The sequence below is a fragment of the Prionailurus viverrinus genome, chromosome F2 (assembly GCF_022837055.1).
Source record: "Prionailurus viverrinus isolate Anna chromosome F2, UM_Priviv_1.0, whole genome shotgun sequence".
In the NCBI taxonomy this organism is placed as follows: Eukaryota; Metazoa; Chordata; class Mammalia; order Carnivora; family Felidae; genus Prionailurus; species Prionailurus viverrinus.
In genome coordinates, this window is record NC_062578.1 from 9,297,735 (window position 1) to 9,320,360 (window position 22,626).

The 22,626-nt window shown below is 42.3% G+C and overlaps 1 pseudogene; it reads left to right on the forward strand.

The window, feature by feature from the left end:
- The first annotated feature begins 22,106 nt into the window (after positions 1–22,106).
- On the forward strand, positions 22,107–22,405 carry LOC125156758 (U6 snRNA-associated Sm-like protein LSm3; annotated as a pseudogene).
- Positions 22,406–22,626: the final 221 nt, after the last annotated feature.

Sequence of the window (22,626 nt, forward strand, 5' to 3'; positions counted from 1 at the left end):
TAGAACATCTGATTGCAGGCAATCACTGCTGTTTCTCAGCAGCAGCGGCCCCAGCCCAACTGTATTTTAAACACAGTCTGTGAATAATGTAAGAACGCTTCTACGTGGTGAGAGTTCAAGGTTAGCTCTCTCCCGCCCTTTCCTTCTGAAGCTTTACAGGAAAATGATTTGATAGATGAACTTCAATGACGTATTATCCTGGTTAAGATACCCCTCTGCAAATTCAGTACGCCGGCCGTCTGTTCATTTAAAAGCAATGGCAATGTTTGGCATAAAAAATATAAAAATATCTCATAACAAAGTCGTGGTACGAGTCTTCCCTTTACATTAGAAGAGCATACAGCAGGTTTGCAAATGAAGGGAACCCATTATTTACTTCACGGTTCAAACGTGGAACGGTCATGATCGCACACTCCATGAGTTCGAGCCCCACGCCGGGCTCTGTGCTGACGGCTCGGAGTCTGGAGCCTGCTTTGGTTTCCGTGCCTCCTTCTCTCTCTGCTCCTCCCCTGCTCATGCTCTGTCCCTCTCTCTGTGTCTCTCAGTAATAAATCAACATTAAAAACCTTTTTTTTTTTTTTTAAATAAAGGCAAATCGGAGCAAGGATCGCGTTTACCACTGAGGAAACACAGAACCTCAATTCATTCCCACTTTAATAGGCCTCTTACAGATCTTGACATGCAACTTAATTACTGTTCCCATTCGTTTATGCTCTAAACTCTTCCTGCTTTCGGTGCCTTTTGTCCTCAGAGCCACTGAAGGCTGAGCTATCCTTTCCCACACGGTTTCCTCTCCTGCTATGGCCTTGGCCAAACTTGCCCTTTTTCCAGGAAGAAGTGCTACTCGGTATTTTCAGATTGTCCATATAATTATTCTGCCTTGCGTTCTTAATATATGTATGTTCTGTCTTCTTAACAAAATTATAAACCAGGAATTGCAAAAAAAAAAAAAAAAAAAAAGATGTCATCTTGCACTACAAGGTTGTTCATTTGTTAATGACTTCCTGGAGGAGGGGGGTATTGAGAAGGATTCTGAAGTTAAAAATTTTTCTTAAAAAAATGTTTGTTTATTTTTGAGAGAGAGACAGACAGAACACGAGTGGGGGAGGGCCGGAGAGAGAGGGAGACACAGAATCGGAAGCAGGCTCAGGGCTCTGAGCTGTCAGCACAGAGCCTGACTCAGGGCTTGAACCCATGGATCGCGAGGTCATGACCTGAGCTGAAGTCAGACGCTTCACTGACTGGGCCACCCAGGCGCCCCCAGATGGATTCTGAATCTTTTTTTTTTTTTTTTTTTTTTTTTTTTTTTCTGAAATTTATTGACAAATTGGTTTCCATACAACACCCAGTGCTCATCCCAAAAGGTGCCCTCCTCAATACCCATCACCCACCCTCTCCTCCCTCCCACCCCCCATCAACCCTCAGTTTGTTCTCAGTTTTTAACAGTCTCTTATGCTTTGGCTCTCTCCCTTTCTAACCTCTTTTTTTTTTTTTTTTTCCTTCCCCTCCCCCATGGGTTCCTGTTAAGTTTCTCAGGATCCACATAAGAGTGAGACCATATGGTATCTGTCTTTCTCTGTATGGCTTATTTCACTTAGCATCACACTCTCCAGTTCCATCCACGTTGCTACAAAAGGCCATATTTCATTTTTTCTCATTGCCACGTAATATTCCATTGTGTATATAAACCACAATTTCTTTATCCATTCATCAGTTGATGGACATTTAGGCTCTTTCCATAATTTAGCTATTGTTGAGAGTGCTGCTATGAACATTGGGGTACACGTGGCCCTATGCATCAGCGCTCCTAGATTCTGAATCTTAATCCAGGCTCATCACCGATGACCTTCAGGGACACACCAGGGAGAGAGGTTTCAACGTTTGCCTCCGATCCTGTTCTCAGCTTTCCGAGAGCAGTTAACATGGTAATGGGTAAAAAACAACATGGCAGATCACTTGCTGAAAGGAGAAAGGAATTGCTGGAAGCCTCTCGGGGAGTCTCCAGTTGTGGCTTACATGACCCTTATGGAGAGGTTCTTGCGATACACACACAGCAATGAAGCCAGATCATGGGGTATGTAATTTTGTTGTATCAAATACTATTATATTCTCTTTAGCTTTACGTGGCAGTTCTAATCTCCCCCCCCCCCCCCAGCAACTTCCATTATCCAGTCGTAACTCATATATCGAAACAGGTTCTATATCTTCCCCCACCCCCCCAGCAACTTCCATTATCCAGTCGTAACTCATATATCGAAACAAACGAAATTCGAACACAGCGTTACCTCTGTCTTCTGCTGTAATTTCAGACATTGTATATGGCTCTTTCTCTGTCCCTACAAGGTGAGTCCAGTAGCCCTCGTAACTTTTTTTGTATCTTTAGGCAATAAAAATATCATTTTAAGTCATAAAAGACAGTTTTAACTAGGTAATTCAAGGTGCAGCCCATGTAAGAGTCAAGTTTTAATCTTGTTTTAAAATAGAATCTTCTCCCTCTCTGCCGCGTGGTTCTGTTGCAATCCGGAAGCCTGCATTTGAAGACGGGGGTGATCAGTCCATGTCTCTTCTTGTCTGCCATGTTGTGATTCCCTGGGGACCAATAATCCACTTCCTGTCTCTATGGATTTGCCTGTTTTGAACATTGCATATAAATGGAATCGTCTGATAAGCAGTCTTTTATGACTGGCTTCTATTTATTAACACAATGTTTTCAAGGGTTATCCACGTTATACTATGTGTCAATATTCCATTCCTTTTGATGGTCTAATGTTATTCCATTGTATGGATATACCACATTTATCCACTCATCACTTGTTGGACATTTGGGTCCAGCCTCTATGTTGGGCTATAATAAACAATGCTGCTACAAACATTCATATACAAGCTTTTTAAGTGAAGCTATGTTCTTAATTCTCTAGGGTATAGACCAACACTAGACCCGCTGGACAATAGGATAACTCTATTATTGATATTAACAGATTAATATTTTGAGCAACTGTGAAGCTGTTTCCAGTTTCTGCACCATTTTTTTTTTTTTGCGTTTCTACCCGCAGTGTATGAGGGTTCCAAGATCATAATTGCGACATCCCAGGTTCTGGATTTTTTAAAAAAAATTATAGCTATTCTAGTGGATAGGAAGCTGTATTTCATTGTGGTTTTGATTTATATTTTCTTAATGACTAACAATGTTGAACATCTTTTCATGTGCTTATTGACCTTTATGTATCTGATTTGTAATGTTTATTTAAAATTTTGGTTATCTGTCTTTCTATCATTGAGTTGTAAGTATTCTTTATGTAGTCTTTATACTAGGACCTTATCAGATATATGATTGCAAATATGTTCTTCATTTTGTGGGTTGTCTCTTCACTTTCTTGATAGTGACCTTTGACATGCAAAGGTTTATAATTTTGATGATGCCTGATTAATCTATTTCTTTTTAGTTGCTAATGTTTCGAATGTCATATTTAAGAAACTGTTGCTTAATCATGAAGGCCATGAAAATTTACTCCTATGTTTTTCTTCTAAGGATTTTTATAGTTTAAAAATTCTCATATTCAGAATATTTAGATCGTCGATGTATTTTGACTTAATTTCGCTATATGGTGTGGGGTAGGGTCCAAGTTCATTTCTTTGCCTGTGGATATCCAGTTATCCTGGCACCATTTATTGAAAAGATTTATTTTTCCACTGAATAATCTTGACATCCTTGTTGAAAATTGACTGATAGGGGCGCCTGGGTGGCTCAGTCAGTTGGGCCGCCGACTTCGGCTCAGGTCATGATCTCGCGGTCCGTGAGTTTGAGCCCCGCGTCGGGCTCTGTGCTGACAGCTCAGAGCCTGGAGCCTGTTTCGGATTCTGTGTCGCCCTCTCTCTGCCCCTCCCCTGTTCATGCTCTGTCTCTCCCTGTCTGAAAAATAAATAAAACATTAAAAAAATTTTTTTAAAAAATAAAAAAAAAATTGACTGATATATGGGTTTATTTCTGGGTTCTTAATCCATTCTCTTGATCTGAATGTCTATCCTTATGTCAGCATTATACTTTACTGGCTGGTGTATCTTTGTAGTTAGTTTTGAAATTAGAAAGTGTGAGTCTTCCAATTTTCTTTTCTCTTTTTCAAGATTGTTTTAGCTATTCTGGGTCTCCTGCAACTCTTTATGAATTTTAGGATAAACTTTTCCATTTCTGTAAAAAAGGCAGTTGAAATTTTTTTAGGGATCGCATTGAATCTGCAGCTCGATTTTGGGAGTATTACCATCTTAACAATATCAAGTCTTCCAGTCCATGGACAGGAAAGGGTGTCTTTCCGTTCATTGAGGTCTTTCATTTCTTTCATCAGTGTGCTATAGTTTTCAGCATACAAGTCGTGCAATTCTTCTGTTACATATTTTATTATTTTTGATGCTATTGCAAATGGAATTGCTTTCTTAATTTCATTTTCAGATGGTCATTGCTAGTGTACAACGATACAATTGATTTTTGTATATTGACATATTTTGCAACCTTGCTGAACTTACTTATATGCTAGTGTGTGCGTGTGTGTGTGTGTGTGCGCGCCTATATGTGGATTCTTAAGGATATTCCATAGAGAATATCATATCATCTACAAGAGAGATGGTTTATTTCTTCCTTACCAATCTTGATGTCTTTCATTTCTTTTTCTTACCCAACTACCGTGTCTAGAACCTCCACTAAAATGTTGACTAGAACTGGCAATAATGGACATTCTTGTCTTGCTCTTGGTCTTAGGAAGAAAGGAACTTTTGTTCACAATTAAATATAATGTTAGTTCTGGGGTTTTCTTTAAAACATTTTTTTAACATTTGTTTATTATTGAGAGACAGAGAGAGACAGAGCATGAGCAGGGGAGGGGCAGACACAGAATCAGAAGCAGGCTCCAGGCTCTGAACTGTCAGCAGAGAGCCCGACGTGGGGCTCGAACTCACGGACCGCGAGATCATGACCCGAGCTGAAGTTGGATGCTTAACTGACAGAGCCACCCAGGTGCCCCTGTTGTGGGTTTTTCATAAGTATTATTTATGATGCTGAGGAATTTGCTTTCTGTTCCTAATTTTCTGATTGTTTTTATGGTGAACAGGTGTTGGGTTTTGTCAAATGCTTTTTCTGCATCAGCTGAAATGATTGTGTGGGTTTTTTTCTTTTGTTTTATAAATATGGTATTTACCTTGACTGATTTTCATATGGCGTCTTACTTTCCTGGGGTAAGTTTTACTTGGGTACAGTTGCAATCCTTTTTACATGCTGCTGGCTTTGGTTTGCGAGTATTTTGCTGAGAATTTTTACATCAGTCTGTGTTTTTCTTCTGATGCCTTTGATTTTGATGTCGAGGTAATAGTAGCCTCATAGGATAGGAGTTACGAAGTGTTCCCTTCACTTTTATGCATTGGAAAAATTTGTGAAGCATCTGTATTAATTTTTCTTTAAATACTCGGTACAATGCACCATCCAGTGCCCAGCTTTTCTTTGTGGGAAGTTGTTTGATGACTGACTAAATCTCTCTATTGAGTTGTAAAGATATTCAGTCATTTCTCCGTCTTGTAAGTAGCAGGAAACAAACTCAAGTAATTCTGACACCAAAATCTGTACTTTAAGCCAAGTTGACTAAAATACATATTTTTACGTATATATGATACAGTCTTATTATAAACATAATATTATATTAGTCAGAGTTCTCTAGAGAAACAAAACCAATTGGATAGATAGACAGACTATATATAGATTATATATAAATGATATAATACTATGTATTATATAAGCTATAGTTTATATATATATGGTCTATATAGACTCTCTATGTATCTATCTATATCTATCTACCTACCTACATTCCATGTGTGTGTGTGTATATATATACATATATATATATAGTTTTGATATATAGACTCCCTCTCTTTCTCTCTCTCTCTCGTCTCTATATATCTATCTTTTTATCTATCTATCTAGACATTTGTTATAGGAATTGAGTCACATGATTAGGGAGTCGAGAAGTCCCACGATCTGTCATCTGTAAGCTAGAGAACCAAGAAAGGTGGCAGTATATTTCAGTCCTAAACTAAAGCTCTGAGAATTGCGTGTGTGTGTGTGTGTGTGTGTGTGTGTGTGTGTATAGGGGCGGGGGGTTGATGATAGAACTCCTGATCCAAGCCCAAAACACCATGAACCAGGAATGCCAATGTCTGAGGGCAAAAGAATATGGACGTTCCAGGTCAAATCCCACCTTCTTCCACCTTTTTGTTCTATTCAGGCCTCAACAAATTTGGTGAGGTTCGCCCGCATAAGTAAGGGTGATCTTCTTTACTCAGTCTATTAATTCAATTTCTAATCTCTTCTAGAACCACTTGCACAGGCACAACCAGAAATAATGTTTTAGAAGCTTTCTGCGCGTCCCTTAACCCAGTCAAGTTGATACATAACATTAACCGTCACAAGTACATTCAAATTTAAACACTTTTTAAAATTCAGGAACAGTGCAAAAAGGAAAATAAAAATAATCCATAACTACTTTTCAATATTGGCTTATATTCTTTCAGTACCTTTTTTAGCTATTATATAAGCACATATATTTAATATAGATCAGAAATGATTGTAATCATTCTTCTCCACATAATTTTTTCTTCTCCATTCATTCCTGTCTTATTAGTGGGTTCCTACATCACAAGCAATTCTTCAAAAACATTCCATTAATGTTATTGCTTAATATTCCACTGTGTAATTCCTTTAACCAGAACAGACTTTTTCCTTTTTTGATATTTAGATTATATGAATGGTTCTCTTTGCTTTTATAGGTAATGCCTTCTGGGTCATCTTGGCCTTAGATGCAGCCTCAATCTTCTAAAATATTTCTAGAGATGGAATACAGAATCAAAAGCTAGGAACATTTTTAAGGTTCCTCTTCTGCTTGGTAGGCTAAAATGGTTTACCAATTTATACTTCTTATATTAAATGAATTTTTGTTTACATTGTCTCTAATACTATTACTATTGTTTTACAAATATATTAAAAAATTTTTTATATTTATTCATTTTTGAGAGTGAGAGAGATAGAGCGTGAGCAGGGGAGGGGCACAGAGAGAGAGAGAGAGAGAGAGAGAGAGAGAAAGAGAGAATCAGAAGCAGGCTCCAGGCTCTGAGCTGTCAGTACAGAGCCCAACAGGGGGCTCAGACTCACAGACCGTGAGATCATGACCTGAGCTGAAGTGGGACGCTTAACCAATGGAGCCACCCAGGCGCCCCTGAACATGTATTTTATTTTGCCATCCCACTGGAAACAATTCTATTATGTGGGATCTTGTATAACACTTGGCCTAGAACATAAAATACAGAAAGCCCTTGTTTACTAGCACACTGTTTCTGTAGGATCCAAATACATAACGGTGCTTGTTGAGTTTGGTTTTGAAATAAAAAAATAACATGGGTTGGTGGCACCAAAGGAGGTATTTCATACTGAAGCCACTTTATTCTTTATAATGTTTTTAATTTCACTTAAGGTGCTCAGTTAAGCTTTACCTGGCACATAACCGGGTCGCAATGGTTACTCATCTATGAAATGATAAAAGTTTATGAGGTATAATGCTGACCACGCTATCAATTTGACTTAAAAAAAAACACATTCATTGTTCACTTGATTAAATCAATGCATCAAGTTGAATGAAGTATTTCTGATTGTTAGAACCATTGGGTATTTACGTAAAGCTCCCAGTGTGGACTGTCTCTGTGTTACGGGCACACCACAGTCATTCCTCCTTCTCCCCAAAGCCAAGTTCTAAGAAATAGATGTAGGAGGCTACATTTGCAGAGGCTTATTCAATGAGGCACATAATTTTTCAAGTTCGTAAAGATTCTCCTTTGTGATTCCAGGAGGTAAAACCCTTAAGATACTATAACCGTTTCCCCCCCTAATTTGTTAGATTAATAAAAGGTGCTTCTGTATATAAAGTTCAACGTGGGCTGCTCTTCAGGGAGAGCTGCAGGGGTGAGCCACCACTGGTTTTTGGGGACAGAAAACACTGGTACCGACACCTTTGGTCCTCGTGGGCTCCAGGCTTTACAACTCAGTGACTTCGCCCCATTGAACTCTGTTCCATGCCTGCCGTAAGGGTGAAAGCCAGCGCCGTGAGCCCAGATTTCTCTGATGGAGCTGTGTGCCTGTCCAGACGGGCCTTGAGTTTTGCTTTAACTCTCAGCTTCGTAATAAAAGGTGAACTTGCTAGGGGTGGTCAGCTCACCGCATTGCGTGTTCTCAGCAAGTAGTAACTAATGAATTCTAACGTAGAGAATGATCCCATTTTTAGACCGTGAATCAGTCTAATCTGCCTTAAAACAGAGAAGAGAAAAGTGACTCAGTTCCCCCCAAAAGCTTAGATTGTTCCCTGCGTGTAGTTACAGTGACCACCAATAACTGGAAATATCAGAACAATTTTCATCCGTATTTTCAACTCCTCCACACCCTGCCTCCTTCACCCTGCCAAATGTAAACTTACAAACACAAGCAAGGAATTAAACACAGGAAAGATATACACTGCGCTTGTGAGCAAATAGCAAGCTGAGCTCGTTTTATTTTCTCCCCTTTGCTCTCTGCAACTGGCATTTTGGCAAGTCCCGAGCGAGCGCGGAAATGGGACGGTACTTGGAACAGAAGAGGAAAGGGACCGGTCAAACGAGCTGGAGAAGCCACACACTCAGGGAGCAGCCCCTGAGATAATAGAGAGCCGACTGTCATAAAATGGAAATGAGCAAATGATGACTGCAGACGCAAATAAACGATCCGTCTTTGGAATCGTTTTGAAACTGTGCGATGACACGCGGATCACTCTCTTGCAAAAAGACATTTTCAGAGACAGAAAGGGTGCCGGGGAGAGCACCGAGAAGGACTCTGTGCGCGGCTCCTGGAATGATGACGCTTTGTCCCTCCTCTGCACCATTCTGCAAAAGGAGGGAAAATTCCTCGGGGCGACAGTCCTCCAGCCCTTCCCACAGCCCCGAGGCTGGCTGCAGAAGGCCATCTCCCCTCGTGGCTAAGGGAGTGGGGAAATCCCAGTCCCTATGACATGTTTTTGATGAAATCCCTTGAAATTCCTGCCCTCGGTAGGTGTTGGCGTTAAACTGGCGGAAATCTTTTAAGATATTTGGCAAAGACTTCAGCAGGATGAAAAGCAGTCTTGACTTGAGAGGCAATACACCCTGCTACTTTTCGAGAATGTAATCTGAGGCAAGTCCCATAAACAGCCCTGGCCCTGGCTTGTAGAGTGGACCTTATAAAAAATAAATTAGGCAATTAGTAAGAAATAATTTTAATGGGCCAAGGCTATGCAAATGATTAATATTTTAGTGACAGGGAACCCATCCTTAGAGAAAAAGATAACACTACAGACATAGACGGCTGTAGCGGGTGGGAAGGTTGACTAAAAGCAAAATAAGTTTCATAACGGCCACACTACTATTCAGTGGAGTAAACATTTTCATTGGGGAGCTATTTTGTTCCCTGCTAACATCCAAGCAAGGAAGTCTATTTAATCCGTTCTCACCATCAAAACAGAGAAGGTTGTCACTGAGAGAGAGCAAAAGAAAGAAAGCAGGTTGTGGTCATTTTGCAGAACATACTTTAAAAGAGTAGTGACATGTCTTGGGGCACCCGGGTGGCTCAGTCGGTTGAGCGTCTGACTGCAGCCCAGGTCATGATCTCACAGTTTGTGAGTTCGAGCCTCGTGTCGGGCTCTGTGCTGACAGCTCAGAGCCTGGAGCCTGCTTCGGATTCTGTGTCTCCCTCTCTCTCTGCCCCATCCCCACTCATGCTCTGTCTCTGTCTGTCTTAAAAAGAAATAAAACATTAAAAAAAATTTTTTTTTACTAAAAAAAAGCAGTAGTGACATGTCTTTGAAGCAGCGAATTAACTAGAACTATAAAAATGAAGTCATTGAAGTCAGGGAGGAAACCTGGCTCAATTTTTAAGATAACTTGAGATGTCTGTGCAGTTAATGTAAATATCTAAATGGAAGTGTCCTTTTATTTTGTTTTATTCTTTCTTGTGGTATAATGGACATATAACATTATACTAGTCTCAGATGTACAACATGATTCAGTATTTGTATATATTGTGAAAGGATGTGTCCTTTTAAACAAGGACAGACTGATGATGGTCCAGCACAATCAGAGGCTAGATGGGAGCCACCTTGGTGAAAGATTCTCCCCACTTAATACTATTTGGGATTTGTTATATATATTGTTTTATTTGTTATATGTATATATATATAGTGTATATATACACACATATTATATATATATGTATGAAAGTTAATATAAATTTTATAAGCTTTCCATCATATACATTTCAGAATGTACCTCAAAGTCTTTTTGTTGTGTGAATGTGTCTCCTGTGACAAATCACCCTTCTAGTTAGTGACCTATATTTCTTACCCATGTCTCATGCCCACTTCATTCATTCATTCATTCATTCATTCAATAAAAATTTATGAAGCACTCACTATGCCCTAGGTATTGTGTTTGGTGCATGAAGGTTAGTAAGTAAAGTAGAACCTTGCTTTCCAGAAATTCAGCATCTTGCGAAGGGAGAATGGCATTAAAATACGCCTCTAAGCAATTGTTTCTATCTTATCACTCTCTTATCCCACTGTTTCTAGAAAAATTTCACCTACCTCATTCCCTGGTTTGGACTCCATGAAGAACATGTACATCTTCATCAATCCTTCTATTGTTGATTGAATGTGAAACGCTGGGCAGCCTTTAAAAAACCTTGATAGGTCTAGCAGCTCAACATTTACCCAAAAGCCAAAAGTCTCAGGTTTAATTAAATGTGAGACTCAAGACCGAGTCAAGTCCTTCCTCAAAGATCACTGGCCAGCTGGAGTGAATAGGTCTACCTACGGGACAAAGACAACAACAAAAAATACTAGCCTGTGACTCTCCAAGATGGCTAGCCTGATCTAGGGAGGAAAACGATGAATAAATCTGAAAACCCGGAAGAAGCATGGTGGTTACTATATATTTAGTAATTATGTGCCAACCACAGCTTTTAATTATATTTGCATTAAGACGGCTTGGATTTTGGCTTCAGAAACCTGGCGTAACTTGCGCAGCTGTGCAGGCCCACGATGATATTTTCTTCTATTTTGCTACGGCCGGCTGAATTATCCTTCAGCAGGTCCGTGTGCCTCTCACACTGGAACATATCGAGCTAATGCAGAGGAAACAGGAAAAGCCATCAGCCGGCACCCCCTCCCCTCAGACCCCGCGATGCCCTCTTCGCATCTTGTGAACGCCGGCCTTCCCTGTGAACCCCGTCACCTTTACCATCCCATCTGTTCTGAACAGAGGGGAGAGACGACGGTCGTATATTCCGCACCAGGCCTACTAATCCTGCCAGATTGCACTGGTCTTTAACCATATGCCACACATGATTAGAGAACAGATCTTTCTATTTGCATGACAGGCTGTGGATTCTGGACGGGCCTCGAGGGCCACCTCCAGATAGACTGAGTGTCCACTGGATATTTCCCTGACTGCAATGAAGAACACACAGAGCTTTGGCTCTGTCAACACCCGGCAGGAACCACAGCGCCTCTGCTGTGGGGCCTTGACTGGGTTATTCTCTCCAGGCTCCTGCCCTCTCCTCTGTAGGTGGAGGAGGTTTGTCAGTCTGCCCTTCGGAGTTGGAGGTAGAGGCCGGGCGGCGTCGTGCAGGAGGGTGTGGGCTCCCTACCAGCCTGGGATCAGAACCTGCCGCTCCATTTCCTGATAATTCCACTGTGGGCAAAACCCGAGGCTTTAAAATGGGAATCCTCAACACTGCCTCCACGGAGGGCTCTGTGGCGACTACAGGGGTTCAGAAAGAATTGCACGCGGCGCCTAAGTGACTATACGAGGCGTTAGCACATCATCATTATAACGTTTTTTGTCAAGATGAAGGGAGAGGTTAATGTCTAGATACAGAGCAGTACCTGGGGCATAGAAAACACTGAGAGACGGTGGCGATTGTTGCTGCATTGCTACCCTTCCATTTATGCTTTACGTGAACTGTGTCATTTTGATGTCGCGGAGATTCACTTGTCCCTCGAGGACTGGGTGAAATGACACGCAGCGGTGTAACCGCTGTTACCTCGAATGCGGGGTATGAACATTACCTCGAATGCAGAGTATGAACAACTATTTAAACCAAGCATAACGAAATTCAGGGCTGGACTTTTTTTTTTTTCTTTCCTTCCTTGGATCCAGATTTCAACCCGGCAGGCAATCACGTTCCTTTTGTGACTCCCGTGTGCGACTGAGGTCTTTTGGGAATGGGAAATGTACTCACGGGACCACGAAGCATCTCTGTGGTGGGGTCAGCTCTTCCTTGGGTTGCCAAGGCGAGTTGGACTGTCGGGAGGCTGTCTGTTGTTTTCGTGTTTGCCTCTCCTTTTTTTATGTTTTATTTTCAACAAACTGCTGTTAGCATTGCTGGTGTCTGAACTGTTGGCTCAGGCTGGAGAAGAAGTGTGAATGGTTCCCAGGAAGGACTTCAGGTGGAAGTACAGCCCTCTGAAGGTTCCCCACGAAGGGCTGAGGAAGCAGCTACAAACTGAAGACGATTTGGAGCGCAAGTAAAGGTATATTATTCTCTTACGTGACTTTTCAAAAACTTGCTTTTAAAGATACACCAAACTATAAATCTAATGGCATGTTCAGGAGTAAGCTTCTATTTTAGTCCCTTTTTGACTGTAGAAGACTTGCCATATATATATATATATATATATATATATATATATATATATATATTAGAGAGTATGAGCAAGGGAGAGAAGCAGAGGGAGAAAGAGAGAATCTTAAGCAGCCTCCAGGCTTAAGAGAATTTTAAGCAGCCCAATGTGGGGTCGATCCTGCCACCCTGGGATCACTACCTGAGCCGAAATAAGAGTCAGATGCTTAATCAACTGAGCTATCCAGAATGCCCCTATTGAATATTCAATATTTTAAATACGTTCATTTTATTTTATTTTAAGTAGGCTCCACGCCCAGCATGGGGCTTGAAGTCACGACCCCAAGATCAAGAGTCACACGCTCTACCAACTGAGCCAGCCAGGAGCCCCCAGGTATCTTCAATATTTTAAATAACCAAAAATGAAGTTCAGCGTTGTCACTTGACTGTGAATCTCCGCATGTAGCATGACGTATTTTGGCCAGGCCAGCAAAGGAATACATTTGGAATAAATTCTCCAAATTCTCAATTTATTGGACGTTACATTTTTGTCTTCTATATTTTACAGGTAATGAAGGCACAAAGCGGGGAGGAAAGAAGGTTAACTGAGGGGTAAAAGTGATCTAATGAACCCATATGTGGGTTCTATTCTATTCTATATATGGGTTCTAACCTCTATTCTCTATTGTTGCAGGTTTTGTCATTTTGCTGTATGTTAGTTCAAAAATACCATCCTGACATATAATTTTCGTATGTCTCCTTACAATATTTTTTGCTGCTGAAATATAAACTCTTCCCTTCTGTTCGGTTCCGAGAAGACTCTCAGCAGCTTGTCAAAGCTTTCTGCATCATAGCCATTGATTTTTCTGGTCTTCGTGATTAGATGTGGCGATTTTTCTTCCGGATCGTTTACTTAACAAGAGGTGATTTCTAAGAGCCAAGAGTCTTCCCATCATGTTCCCTTAATTAGCCTTTACACATCCGTGCTGATTGCAGCATGTAAAGAGGCGTGTGGTAAAGCTGGGGATCAGCTACCGGACCTGCCCTCGCCACTGTCATTCCACAGGCCCATCCAGCTCACGGCCCATGCGGCTCTGCACGGCCCGCCTCAGTCACTGACCAACTGAGTAACGGATTAACTGAGCCTCTAAAATGCCTCTTCGATAATAAAATTCACTTTCGTGCAGAAGGAATACAGTGTTGGTACAAGCAAATACAATATGATAAACATAGGTAAACCTCAATGAATGGGGGTAGTGAGAAAGGCACAGCTGCTGGAATTAAATAGAGCAAAGGTCCCATCGTGCTTTGGGGGGGCAGGTTATTTAATTCCCTAAATGTGTGCTCTGTTGTCTATAAAATAGGGCAATGAGGGGCGCCTGGGTGGCGCAGTCGGTTAAGCGTCCGACTTCAGCCAGGTCACGATCTCGCGGTCCGTGAGTTCGAGCCCCGCGTCGGGCTCTGGGCTGATGGCTCGGAGCCTGGAGCCTGTTTCCGATTCTGTGTCTCCCTCTCTCTCTGCCCCTCCCCCGTTCATGCTCTGTCTCTCTCTGTCCCAAAAATAAATAAAAAACGTTGAAAAAAATAAAATAAAATAAAATAGGGCAATGATACCTCATCGAAATATTATGAAAATGAAGTGACTCAATGCATGTAAAGTGCCCCTTAATTTCCTTTACATGAAAATACTAACTGAAAGAAAAAACCAGTAAGCTTATATCCTTGCTGCCTGGTTCATCTGTCCCCATGGAGCCTCTTCATCGAAAACACCCTGCTACCTGCTCACCCTGGACTGAGTTTGAGACCCGCCAATGGTAGCACCATAGCTGGGGTTGCATTCACCATAATCCCAAGGCCTGAAGTGGCCTACAACAAAGGCCAGAATTGCATCCTGAATTGTATTAAAGTAAACATAAACACCAGAGAAAAGGGGATGGGCAATCAAACTGATCACTCTGATCTAGCTTGAGTTTCCGGGACAATCATTCCTTCTACTCAGATCATTCTAAAATGGTAGGATGCAAACCAGCGGTCTCCAAACTGTGGGCAACCCATGCCTGGAGAAGGAGAGCTTAAGAGTCCATTTTATGTGGCCACTGCATCTGAGTCTGAACGAATAATGCTTTACCATCCACATATTCATCCCTATCACTTTTATTCCTGTCACTATCAAAACTGACTCTGAGAACTCAGAGATTTCCATGGTCACAGTAAAAAGCAATAGCATTACGCCAGTCACGACTAATTAGAAAATGTAACAAAAGCGAATTATATTCCCAATTACAACAAAAACATATGGTATCTAGGAATAAATCCAATAAAAGGACGGTAAGAACTGTATAGGGAAAACTTTAAAGTATTATTGAAAGATGTAAAACCAAGATCTGAACAAATGAAGTGACATGAATAAATGAGATGAACTTCATGACTATATGACAAAGGTACCAGTCTCCCCCAAATTAATCTATAAATTCAATGCAAACTCATTCCAGAAACCCCAATAGAATTTCTTTTGTGGAAGTTGACAAGTTGGTTCTAAAATTCCCATGAAGAGTAAAGACTAAAGAGTAGTTAAGATATTTTAAAGAACAACTTGAGAGTTTTCCATATAATTGCAAAGCTATAGGAATCAGGAAGACTTTCTTAAATAAGGCATATATATATATATATACACACTTATATACACATATATATACTTATATATACACATATATATACTTATATATACATATTTACTTATATATACATATATATACTTATATATACTTATATATACATATATATACATATATATACATATATATATATATATACTTAAAATTTAAATCTTCTGTTCAACAAATGATACCATAAACAGCTGTAGTAAACTATAGACCAGGAGGATATATTTAAAAAGTATGTAATTGAGGGCGCCTGGGTGGCTCAGTCAGTTAAGCGCCTGACTTCAGCTCAGGTCATGATCTTGTGGTTCGTGAGTTCAAGCCCCACGTTGGGCTCTTTACTGTTAGCTCAGACCCTGGAGCCTGCTTTGGATTCTTTGTCTCTCTCTCTCTCTCTCTCTCTCTGCCCCTCCCCCACTCACACTCTCTCTTTCTCTCAAAAATAAATATTAAAAAAATAAGTAAAAAATAAAAAGCATATAATTGGCAGTGATTATTATTCAGAATTTATAAAGAAGTTTTTACATGGCAATCATGCACAGACAGATCACCCAATAGAAAATGGACACGGGAGATGAATAGGTAATTTACAGACAGGAAATCTGAGTATATCATAAATATGTGACAATCTCACCACCTACACAGTAAATGTAGATTAAAACAATCCGGTACAATTATATTTACACCCATCGGATTGGAAACAACTTAAAAGGCTAATAATGCCAAGTTTTGGCAAGTAGGTAGAACAGAAAATAAACAGGTAAATCACGCACCGCTTTTAGCCATGCAAATAGGTGCGATCACATTGGAGCAACGCTAAGACCAGAAATTCTGCTCATAAGAATGTATGATAGGAAAAATGTCTCACATGTGTTCAAGGAAATGTGCACAGAAATGTTTATGACAAGACTATTTTGAATATTCAACAACTGGAAATGATCTATGTATTTCAAAAGAGAGTAGATGATGTAATTTTGATGCATTCAAGAAATAAAATAACATACCAGAATTAATGAATTAATATCAGTATAGATAAATTTAAAAAATAACATGGTGTAGGGGCACCTGGGTGGCTCAGTCTGAGTGTCTGACTTTGGCTCAGATCATGATCTCACGGTTTGTGGGTTCAAGCCCCACGTCAGGCTCTGTGCTGACAGTTCAGAGCCAGGAGCCTGCTTGGGATTCTGTGTCTCCCTCTCTCTGCCCTTCCCCCGCTTGTGCTTCCTCTCTCTGTCTCAAAAATAAATAAACATTAAAAGAATTTTTTTTAATGACATGGTGTATAAAAACAAATTTTAAGAGAACACATTTCTTAAAAAAGTGTAAAAATACTACATACTGTTTATGTACATAAACAAATAACAACAAAATAACAAAAAATAAATAAACATTTATTATGTTAAAGATTCTTTCTAAATTAAGAATGATAATAAGCTCTGGTTGGGGACAGAGGGGGGTGGCATCAGAGACAAACACAAAAGAGCATTGAAATGTATCATTAAAGTTTTCTATTTTCTAAAAGTTACCCTGAGGAAAAACGGCAAAGATTTGTCAAAATATATGAACATATGATCAAGCTGGTAGTTCAAATCTGTTTTAGATTTTTAGATATCATGTTTTTCAGTGCTAGGATTCCCCCCATTGTTTGTTTCCATCTCTCCTGAATATTTTTTTTTTATCTTTTCACCTTGATCATTCTCCTTTCCTACAGATTCTTTTACGTATTTATCCTGATTGCTTTTTAAATCTGCCAAGCAATTTCAATATTTGGATTGTCTGTCAGATTGTTTCTATTGACTATTTTTTTTCTCTTGGTGGTCAGCCACTCTCTCAACTATTAAATTATTCGGATATGTTATTCAGTGAAAGGCATGGTAGTTCCTTGGGGTGATGAAAGTAAAAATATGCTCAGTAAAAAAATGGGAGATTGGGAAGCTGACTGAAAGGAGCCAACATGAAGGAGTTTCCAGTGGGAAAAATTGGAACAGACCGAGCAAGAAAATAATGCTCACATTGGATTATAAGTCATAAAACAAGCATCCTGGGTCCATGATGAGACCAATAAATAATTGACTAAATAGATGATTGGGAGAAAAGAGAAAGCTCTTTCTTACAGAAGAATTCAAATTAAGAGATGTGTAGAAAGGGTGAAGGAAATATAAGATTAGCTTGGGGCAAATACCACAACGATAATGGCCGCAGGCAAGGTCCAGCCATTGGTCCCCAAATGCTAATTTTGGAAACAGTATGCCTCGCCTTAAAGTGTTTCTCATAAATATTCATCAGTAGTAAAAAGGAAAATAGGGACTTTACAGTGGAGAAACCCAGCAGACACCATCGTAACCCAAAGATCAAGGTTCACAGCCCCAGAAATAAGACATACTGACATCACATGTCACCTGACCCCTGATACAACATCACTTCTGTGCCATTTTTTGCATAAAATGCATAATCTCGGTATGATCATGAGATTATTATTATTATTTAGATAAACCTAAACCAAGGACCAAAATGATAAGACCAACATTTTTTAAAAGTGCAGAGGTCAAAAAAGACAAGGAAAGACTGGGGATTGGAGGAGATAAAAAGATAATTTATTTATTTTTAATTAAAAAATTGTTTTTAAGTTAATTTGTTTTGAGAGAGAGAGCGAGAGCGAGACAGTATGAACCGGGGAGGGAGAGAGAGAGAGAGAGAATCCCAACCAGGCTCTGCTCAGCACAGAGTCCCATGCGAGGCTCCAACTCACAAACCATGAGATCGTGACCTAAGCTGAAACCAGGAGTCAGATACTTAACCAACTGAGCCACCCAGTCGCCCTTGAAAAGACCATTTAGAGTATCTTGGGATCCTGATTGGACCCTAGGACTGAAAAGGACGTTAGTGGGAAAATTGACGAAATTTGAAGAATGTCTAGTTTGAAGTTTAGTGAATAGACTAGTATAGTACAAGTGGTAATTTTATGACTTTGATCATTGTCCTATGAGGTCGCAAGAGAGTAGCATTAGCAGAAGGTGGGTGGCGTGTATATGGGAGCTCTCTGTGCTGTATTTGCAACTTTTCTGTACGTCAAAAATTATCTCAGAAGCGTTTAAAAAGTTACCGGCGGTAATACTTGGGCTAGGCGGAGTCTCATTTTTAGGGTGGATGGATTCCGATTTTGCCCTTAGTTTTAAGAACTTGGTCCTTAGTCTTGGAATTAGCACTAGTGTTTTCCCATATGTATTCGAACTGTAGCTATAAGGTAGCAAACCTGTGCTTACTCGTAGCCTGGAGCCTTTCTGGAGTTTTCAGGGAAAGTCTGCGTGGTCCTAAGTCCTTCTAACGTGGTGAGGCTTGAACTTCCGGTGCCATCTCCGCAGCCTCAGGCACCTGCTGCTCACAGCTGGGATCTTCCACTTCTCTGCTGTATATGAAGTTCAAAGACAGCACAGAATTCGGGAGGAATTCGAGTGCAGGTATTAGGGCTATCCTCTCTGCTGCGTCCTTTTCTCTGGGATTTCCGGCTTTGAATGCTCACTGCACCGACGGCCTTGAATTCTAACCTGACTCTTCGGGGGCCAGGATGGCTGCTTTCTGCCTAAAGTGTGTCCCTGTGGGCCACGTGGACTGACCTGGGGGAAAGCTGGATGGCTCGGTGCGTGTCTCCTCCACTTCCTGCCTAGGTTTGATTGTCCTCTACTGTCTGAAAGCTGCTCCAGAGTTTAACATTTTCATTGCCAGGAGCGGTAGTTTGGTACAAGCTACTCTACCAGTGCCAAGACCTCACTGTGTAATAAAATGTTTAATGCCCAAACAATTTTCTATTGTAAATATTTAAAATAACAGAATTGTTATTGGTATGTCAGGAAGCCTTAGAGATTTTCCAGAACCTTCATGGCCATCTCAGGGCAAAAACGTAAGATGGCCTTAATGTTGTCTTTGGCCTTCTCACCTCCCTGTAGGTGCCTTTCTCTCAGCTGTGCAGATTCCTGGTCTTACTTTTAGGTGTGTCTCCAGGACTCCATTTCGTTTCGGTCGATGATCAACTTACCGTGTCTTCTTCAGTTCCTAACGTGAATATTTATTGAATGAAAAGATGAAGGGAGGAAGGAAGGAAGGGAGGAAGGGAGGAAGGGAGGGAGGGAGGAAGGAAGGAAGGAAGGGAGGGAGGAAGGAAGGAAGGGAGGAAGGAAGGAAGGAAGGGAGGGAGGGAGGAAGGAAGACAGGGAGGGAGGAAGGGAGGGAGGGAGGGAAGAAGGGAGGGAGGGAGGAAGGAAGGGAGGGAGGAAGGGAGGGAGGAAGGAAGGGAGGAAGGGAGGGAGGGAGGGAGGGAGGAAGGGAGGGAGGGAGGAAGGAAGGGAGGGAGGGAGGGAGGGAGGGAGGGAGGGAAGGAGGGAGGGAGGAAGGAAGGAAGGGAGGGAGGGAAGGAAGGGAAGGGAGGAAGGGAGGGAGGGAGGGAGGAAGGAAGGGAGGGAGGGAGGAAGGAAGGGAGGGAGGGAGGAAGGGAGGGAGGGAGGGAGGAAGGGAGGGAGGGAGGGAGGAAGGAAGGGAGGGAGGAAGGAAGGAAGGGAGGGAAGAAGGGAGGAAGGGAGGGAGGGAGGGAGGGAGGAAGGGAGGAAGGGAGGGAGGAAGGGAGGGAGGGAGGGAGGGAGGGAGGGAGGAAGGAAGGAAGGGAGGGAGGGAGGGAGGGAGGAAGGGAGGGAGGAAGGGAGGAAGGGAGGAAGGAAGGGAGGGAGGGAGGGAGGAGGGAAGGGAGGGAAGGAGGAAGGAAGGGAGGGAGGGAGGAAGGGAGGAAGGAAGGGAGGGAGGGAGGAAGGAAGGGAGGGAGGGAGGGAGGGAGGGAGGAAGGGAGGGAGGAAGGGAGGAAGGGAGGAAGGAAGGGAGGGAGGGAGGGAGGAGGGAAGGGAGGGAAGGAGGAAGGAAGGGAGGGAGGGAGGAAGGGAGGAAGGAAGGGAGGGAGGGAGGAAGGAAGGGAGGGAGGAAGGGAGGAAGGAAGGAAGGAAACAAGGAAGGGAGGGAGGAGGGAAGGGAGGGAGGGAGGGAGGGAAGGAGGGAGGGAGGAAGGGAGGGAGGGAGGAAGGGAGGAAGGAAGGGAGGGAGGGAGGGAGGAGGGAAGGGAGGGAGGGAGGAAGGAAGGGAGGAAGGAAGGGAGGGAGGGAGGAAGGGAGGAAGGGAGGGAGGAAGGGAGGAAGGGAGGAAGGAAGGGAGGGAGGGAGGGAGGAGGGAAGGGAGGGAAGGAGGAAGGAAGGGAGGGAGGGAGGAAGGGAGGAAGGAAGGGAGGGAGGGAGGAAGGAAGGGAGGGAGGAAGGGAGGAAGGAAGGAAGGAAACAAGGAAGGGAGGGAGGAGGGAAGGGAGGGAGGGAGGGAGGGAAGGAGGGAGGGAGGAAGGGAGGGAGGGAGGAAGGGAGGAAGGAAGGGAGGGAGGGAGGGAGGGAGGAGGGAAGGGAGGGAGGGAGGAAGGAAGGGAGGAAGGAAGGGAGGGAGGGAGGAAGGGAGGAAGGGAGAGAGGAAGGGAGGAAGGAAGGGAGGGAGGAAGGGAGGAAGGAAGGAAGGGAGGAAGGAAGGGAGGGAGGAAGGGAGGAAGGAAGGAAGGAAACAAGGAAGGAAGGGAGGAGGGAAGGGAGGGAGGGAGGAGGCAAGGAAGGAAGGAAGGGAGGAAGGGAGGGAGGGAGGGAGGAAGGAAGGAAGAAAACAAGGAAGGAAGGGAGGAGGGAAGGGAGGGAGGGAGGAAGCAAGGAAGGAAGGAAGGGAGGAAGGGAGGGACGAACGGAGGGAGGGAAAGAGGGAGGAAGGAAGGAAGGTGGAGGAGAGGAAGGAAGGGTCTTCTGCTAAAGGAGAGCTCTGGAGCAGGACACTCCGTCTGGTAAACCTCAAGCTCGCTTAAAATTGCTGGGACAATCCTTGATGTTATTTTGTTTCTCGAACTTCTGTCATGAATCAGCTGATATGGTAGCTGCTCTGTAAATCCATTTTCACTTGCTGTCCTTTAGTGGTTCACTCACTTGCTGATCTATTCCAATTTCTGATACGACGTCACCTCTTCCCTCAAGAGATCTCATGATCACCTTCGCTAAAGATCACCTCTGACCCCTGGCACTCTGTCCTTTTTCTCTGTTTTAGTCTTTCTCTTCATATTAGCTCTCACTACCTTGTATCTAGTATCCTAGAGCATTACAGTAATGTAATGTTAATGTTATATTACTTGTGGTGTCTTCCCTAGAATATAAGCAACATAAACATGGAAATTTTGACCCTGCTCACCGCCCCCCACCCCAATTGCTGTATTTCCAGCATCTAGAACAGTATCTAGTGCTCAACTAAAAACTCAGTTGATACTTGTTGACATAATAAATGAATTGTCACCTCAATTCTGCAGGATTATCCTCATTAAACAGAGAGCAAAAGTAAAGATCAGGAAAACAAAGTAAACTAGGCAGTCATAAAACAAGTGACAGATCTGGATTAAAACTCAGATGTTTGAGGCACCTGGGTGGCTCAGTCGGCTAGGCGTCCGACTTCAGCTCAGGTCATGATCTCTCAGTTCATGAGTTCGAGACCCGCGTCGGGCTCTGTGCTGACAGCTCGGAGCCTGGAGCCTGCTCCGGATTCTGTCTCCCTCTCTCTCTGCCCCTCCCCTGCTCACACTCTGTCTCTCTCTCTCTCTCTCTCTCTCTCTCTCAAAAATAAATAAACATAAAAAAAATTGAAGAAAATAAAAACTCAGATGTTCTGAAAGTCTCAGGGTTTGAAACATGACAGATGGTGTGGACCAGCAGCAAACTACCAACACCGTGTAAGAGTGTCTGTCTCTTAGGCTCACCCTGGTTGGGCGAATTTATGTGAAAATGAGAAACGAGCCCCGAGGCAGATTACATGCTTATGACCAGCATTGAAAGGTGATATTGGGAGATGTGGGGGGAACTGTGACTACTATAGAAATCGATGAGGAAACATATGAAGAGAGATATAAATCAACAACACGGAATATTCAATGCTCTTTGTCCAGGGAGATGGTGTTGTTCTAGTTGCCCCTCTGCTAAGAGTTGGCTGAAACAAAAAATTTACCGTGTATGGAATACAGGAGACTTGGTATGATTGCCTCTTTTAATACCGAAGACATCGCAAACAGGAATCTGTGTAAATTTTGATATGAAGAAATGACCCAAGATTCTTCCACTCCTGAAATGAGTTGATTTGCAGATAGCTCAAAATCCTTTTTTTTTTAAATTTTAACATTTATTCATTTTTGAGAAAAAGAGTGGGGGAGGGACA